The sequence below is a fragment of the Macadamia integrifolia genome, chromosome 9 (genome assembly GCF_013358625.1).
Source record: "Macadamia integrifolia cultivar HAES 741 chromosome 9, SCU_Mint_v3, whole genome shotgun sequence".
Classification (NCBI taxonomy): domain Eukaryota; kingdom Viridiplantae; phylum Streptophyta; class Magnoliopsida; order Proteales; family Proteaceae; genus Macadamia; species Macadamia integrifolia.
Genome location: NC_056565.1, coordinates 9,221,707 through 9,227,755, shown reverse-complemented (window position 1 = coordinate 9,227,755; position 6,049 = coordinate 9,221,707).

The window sequence follows — 6,049 nt, the reverse complement described above, 5'->3', positions numbered from 1 at the left end:
CCCAATAAAAATCTGAAATTTTGAAACACCATTTTTTCATTTAAAAACTGCGTTTTGACACAGAAACTGAAATTTTCGTTTTTGACACGAAACGGCGTTTCTGTAATAGAAACGATACTAAACGGGCCCTTAGAAGTTTTGTCTCATCCAATCATCAAGGATATTGACTAGCTAATGTGTCTTTAAAGATATTACTTGTTATTTTATTTTTTTTTATTTCGTCTCATCCAATCATTAGGGATGTTGTTTATTTATTATTATTATTATTATTATTTGTATCTTATCCATCAACACAAATTTAACAATCTATTTTTTTATCAGTATTAGATTGGTATTGGTCTAAGCCAATCTAAGGATTAAAAAAAATTAAAAAAAAATGTGGTACCCGATTGGAACATATGATACCGATATAGATGCAGATCGGATACAAAATTATTCTTTTTTTAATTTACAATATCCTTGATGATTGGATGAGACAAAACTTGTTAGTGGTTTGGTTCAAACCATGTTTTGAACCAACCAATTAATTTGAAAAAAGTGTAATAGGTTACAAGTGAAAATGAAGGGTAATATGGATATTTAAAAAGAAGAGAGGGAAAATAGATGTAAAAATCAAAAAGCAGGGGAGGATCAATAAAAAAGTAAAAGGTAGGGGAATTTTAGTAAATATAGGTCAAGTGTAGGGGAGTGATAGTAAAATCCCCAAGTAAAGTGGATTGCAAAAACAGAAAAAAAAAAATTGTTTCACCCACTGCGAAGGAATTTCTTATGAGTCTGAATCCTCTTCAATGAGCGGTGAGTGGTGATGGTGAATGGTGAACGATGAGTATCTCACGATTAAGAGAGCTCCGATGTGCACTTTAGCCATTGGATACTCATTGCTGGATTTTTTCATGGTTCCTTATTAGCCAATGGCCATCATTGCTTTTAGATGAGACTATCCGAAAGGTGAATGATATTTCAATCTCTCAACATGTATGAGACAATCACATGGATCAAGTAATTTTGACAATGGATTTAGTACAAAGTTTTCCTTTATCGGTGGCTGATGGGACTGTCCATATGGGATCCCCCTCTCTCCCTACCTTTCTTTGCCTCTAGATTTTTTGCGGCCACTACACCAGTGTAGTGCATCTTGTGGCTGGGAGGCCCTTGGGTTGTGTGCCCTGATACTCTTAGCCGCCAAATGCTCACTACACTGATGCAACAACTATAGAGGATACAGACTCATATTTTTGAGGTCGTGATGCACCACGATGAACTGGAATTCACTGTTGCCATAGTAAAACTCAGTCCATGGAATTATAGGAGAAAGATTTGAGTGATTATTCTCTGTAATGAATGCGGCAGTGCAGTGAGCATCGGATGACTGAAGAGCATCTAGACACATGCATATTCTCTCGGCCATCCGATGCTCATTGCACCACCGCACTCATTGTAGAGGATCTTCACACAAAAAAATCCCCTCACACCACCTTCAACTTCTGCAACAGCACCACATCCTCCCTCCCCGTCTCTCTCATCTCTCATCTCTCATCCCTTTACTCAGATTGTTATGATAGTGGATGAGAGAGAACAAAAGGAAGAGTAGGAGGAGGGATTAAGTGGAAATCCTCTACCACAACAACTGAAATAGATAAAAACCCTTTGCACGTGAGGAGACATCAGTGTCATGGTGTTAATGAATAGCAAAATAAACAAATATGACTTGGGTCCAAAGATTAAAGTATTGGTATCGGTCACCGTATCGATTGGTGAAAATTAAGATACGTATCGGAGGGTATCATATCGTATCAAAGATAAGCTAAGATACGCTAAAGATGAGCAAATAAATGGATAGGAAATACTTTTTTTATACACTTTTACATAAAAAAAATAGTTAAAAAAAGTTATATATAACATGTATTATGCATAAACAGTAAATTGAGAGTATCGCACTAAGAATCCAATGTTTGTAGTTGTCCCATAAATGTAAAATCCTTGTTTCCAACATTGATTTATACTTTAGTTAAAGAGAAAAATGGTTGGCAGCAACTTTATAACAAAAACACCTCAAAATTTTATGTTTTTTCTATAAAAATAACCCATTTTGGGCATTTTATGACTATATTGGTACGTATCGGTGTGTATCGATTGATACATATCGATACACACCGATACATACCGAAACGTACATTGCACTTCGATTTTGAATTTTTCATAGAGTATCGGTACGTATTGGTGAGTATCGATGTGTATCGGTGTGTATCGGTGGTGTATCGGTGTGTATCGTAAGATACGTATCGATACAAAAGGGTTTTAAAAATTTGAGGTATCATATCGATCAATATTGTATCGGTAAGGGCCGATACAGATACGTATCGATCGATACGGTACTATACGGACCGTTAAATTAAACCATGCTTGGGTCCATATCTATAGCACTTTTGCATTCCAATTCTTCTATATTTTATCGCTTATGAAATGCGATTCCACAATAAAAAAGAGCAACCCAGTGCACGAGGCTCCCGCTACTGCAGGGTCTGGAAGGGACAAGTGTACACAACTTTACCCCCTGTTTTGCAGAAGAGGTTGTTTCCAAGTTTTGAATCTGTGATCAAAATGTTGCAATAGTGCAATTTAACCGTTGTGCCACAAGTTCGCCCAATAATGCGAGTCCACAATCTATTTTACTAATGCATGTCAAACATGCTCTATGTTTTTTTCTTTTTTTAACCATATTTTCCCCTGATAACGTGGGGACTAGTCTCTATCCTATTTAACCTTTCTATTTATTCTTCGAAAGAGTTAAAAGAAGGTTTGCAAAGCAAAGTACCAACTATTTTAGGCTGTTCTTTTGGGTTGCTTCTGTGTAATCTCCAGTTTAGAGAGAGTGGTTATATCAAGCATGTTTAAGGTTATCCATGACAAAATTGATCAGGTATTAGTGGTATCAGTATCGAGTACCAAAAATCAGATAGATATCAGTTTTGATAACGATACCAATACTTAATACTAGGGGTGTCAATTTCAGGCCCACACTGGTAGGCCCGATCGAACCCGACACGTTTATAAATAGATAGTACACGGTGCAACCACCTAGCCCGACCAGCCCGACACATTTACAAGTCCGACTTGAACTGACCTAGCCTGACCCCTTTAATACTACCTATTTTTTAATTTTTTTAATACTATTTGTATTTAATGCTAAGGCTATGTGATATGTACAGTTGAGATGGTAGTGATTGTTATTTGAACATTTTTTTTTTCAAGCATAGTTTAATTGACTTAAACTTGTTCAACTTGGCTTGTGTAGGCATAGTTTAATTGATTTGGGTTCCGCTTGGTTAAAGATCGAGTACCTTAGTAATTTAGCTGTTTTGCCCATCTTTGGTTTAATCCATTTTAACTATGGGATCTTTCTTTGCTATGCCAATCTTTGCCTCATTTTATTGGTATTCCTTTCAAACACATTTAAAAGACAAATTTTAAAGAAGACCCGTTTAAAGTTAAATAGGTCTATAGCTCGATTAAGGCCTAATTAAGATCCATTTATGGCATCCCGATTAAAGCCCGAGACTGATCAACTCAATTGTCAGCCGTATCATGCTCGCACTAGTTAAGCCTGTTTAGCTAAACGGGCATTCATGGTGCAACCCTAGAAATTGGCTGAGCCTGATTAGGCTCGACCGATTGACACCCCTATTTAAAACCATGACAATATGACATCAAGCTATCGACTTGATAAGTAAGGATTTAAGCCAGTTTTAGCTCAAGCTCTTTCCAATATTAAACATTATCGAGCTATTCGGACATTGCTGGGTTGATCAACCAATTAATGTCCATAGCTAGCCATGCTGGATCTTCTTCTTCTTCTTCTTCTTCTTTTTGTGAAATAAGTCTAAAGAACCTTTTATCATCAGTCAAAATGTCATCACACTAGTGAGGTCAGAGGTAAGGGTGTCAATCGGGACGGTTCTTGATATTTGTGATGGATTTGTCCCGGTACTAGTATCAAATGTGTCAATCTAAGTATCATCTAGTTTAATTAATGTTGCCAAACCTAGATCCTAGTCCCATTTACTAACGGGATGACAGTATCAATTCCTAAACGGTTTTAAGCATTGTGGAAAGGGGAAAAAAACTTCAATAGTTCCTAACAAGATGGTTACATCATAGATTTGTTGATTTTTCATTATTATGAGATCTAAGTGTTTCTTATTTTAAAAAACAAATTAAAATACAAAATCGTGATAATTTTTATGATTTTACTTTTTTGAACTCTCTAAGATCACATGTAAGCTTCTCAAAAATAACATGTAAGTATTTATAATAACCAAATAAACAAGACACAATGTAGTTTTAATGTTATCACAAAAAATCCATCAACTGAAAGCTCCATAAGAGTAAATACCATAGACATAGCCATATAACTTGAACACAATAACAAAAAAATATATCCTTTAAAACAGTGCTAGTGGTTTTGGTTCCTAACCGTTATTTTGGGAATCGTCCCATCATTTATTACTGGATACCAAAATTAGATCCCAAATAAATGGGACGGATGGTTTTGAGATGGTTCCCGATTGTGATCTCAAATTGACATCCTTAGTCATAAAACAATAAATTAGTCAAACGATAGGTCCCATTGCATCGAGTTGAGACATTCTGCCTTTTGGGATCCAACACTTGTTATTTTTATTTTTATAAATACCCCTATTCACAGGCTAAGTGGTTGGATCTTTCCAAGAATGTCTAGAGCACGTAGCACGTAGTGCTGTCAGTCATCCAATGCATATTTACACACTGGATACCTAAGAGCTACGTGTACAGATAGGTAAACGTATGTGCAGAGGATATGAATTCTTTTAATTACTTCCGTCCTCATAGCTCCACAATGTGCGCATATCCTAAGGAAATTTTTTTTTGGGACAGAACCTACGGAATTGTTTTAGGAGTGGGTACCATGTTCGCAAATCGTCTCTACTCGCGGCGAGGGTGACGGAAGAGATTTGGTGATTGATCATTGACCGGTTCGTTCCGTTTAACTACCCACGTGGCACGCAATCATATTCGCACGTGTAACGAACAAGCGGACATGATCTCCAGGCTGTGTAATAAGAGACGGATTGAGTTGGCGTCTCCAAACTTTTTCTTTTTCTCATTTTCTGTTTAAATATCATCCACCGAAATAATTACTCCAACCCACGAAAGTGGTATAGTGGGGCATTTTATTTAGAAAATTCACTTCTTTTGGTGGGACCCTTGCGCAAGGACGAATTTAACCTTTTATTTCCTCCATACGACGAAAGTATCCATTTTGAATTATTCAATATAATCCTGAGGCTATTTTTGTGATTGGACCACACTATCATAAATGGAATTCCATTTAATAATCCATCTTAAGAGTTAAGATATGACCCTAGCAACTTCTCTCTTCTCTCATTATTTAAGTATTGGTATCCCATCTACGTATCGACTAATACATATTTGATATTGCAATGATATTGATATCGGTTGAGTGTATTAGCTAAAATGTAGTCATTTTTTTTTTAATGTTTAATAATGGGCCGATTGGCCGATTGATTTGGTATTAGCTGAGATTGATACGAATACCAATGTTGATTCCTATTATCTTGTTCTCTCTTGAGCCTTGAAGCTTTGGCCTTATGCTTACACATAATATTTAGGGTACAATTTTTCTATTATGTGAGTACAAGAATAGTACAACTATCAATGGCTGAAAATGTTTTCTTCTACATAATAAGAGTCGATAAAAGAGGCCAATGAAATGTCACACCCATTTTATTAGTTAAGTTTTCTCAAATAAATATAGAAGTACCTTGAAATGAAGTACACAATGATAATGAGAGTTCTAACCTAAAAAAATTGACAACGAGAATGATAATTTAAGTTGATTTAGGGTTAATAACCTATCACGAACATAACACGGTAGCTAACTCTTTATATGGTTATGATTTTTTTCTTAAATCCTTTACCAAAAAAGAATAATATTAGTTTGTTCGGGCGAGAAGTGGTGTATTTATTTACCAAAAATTAAAAAAATAAA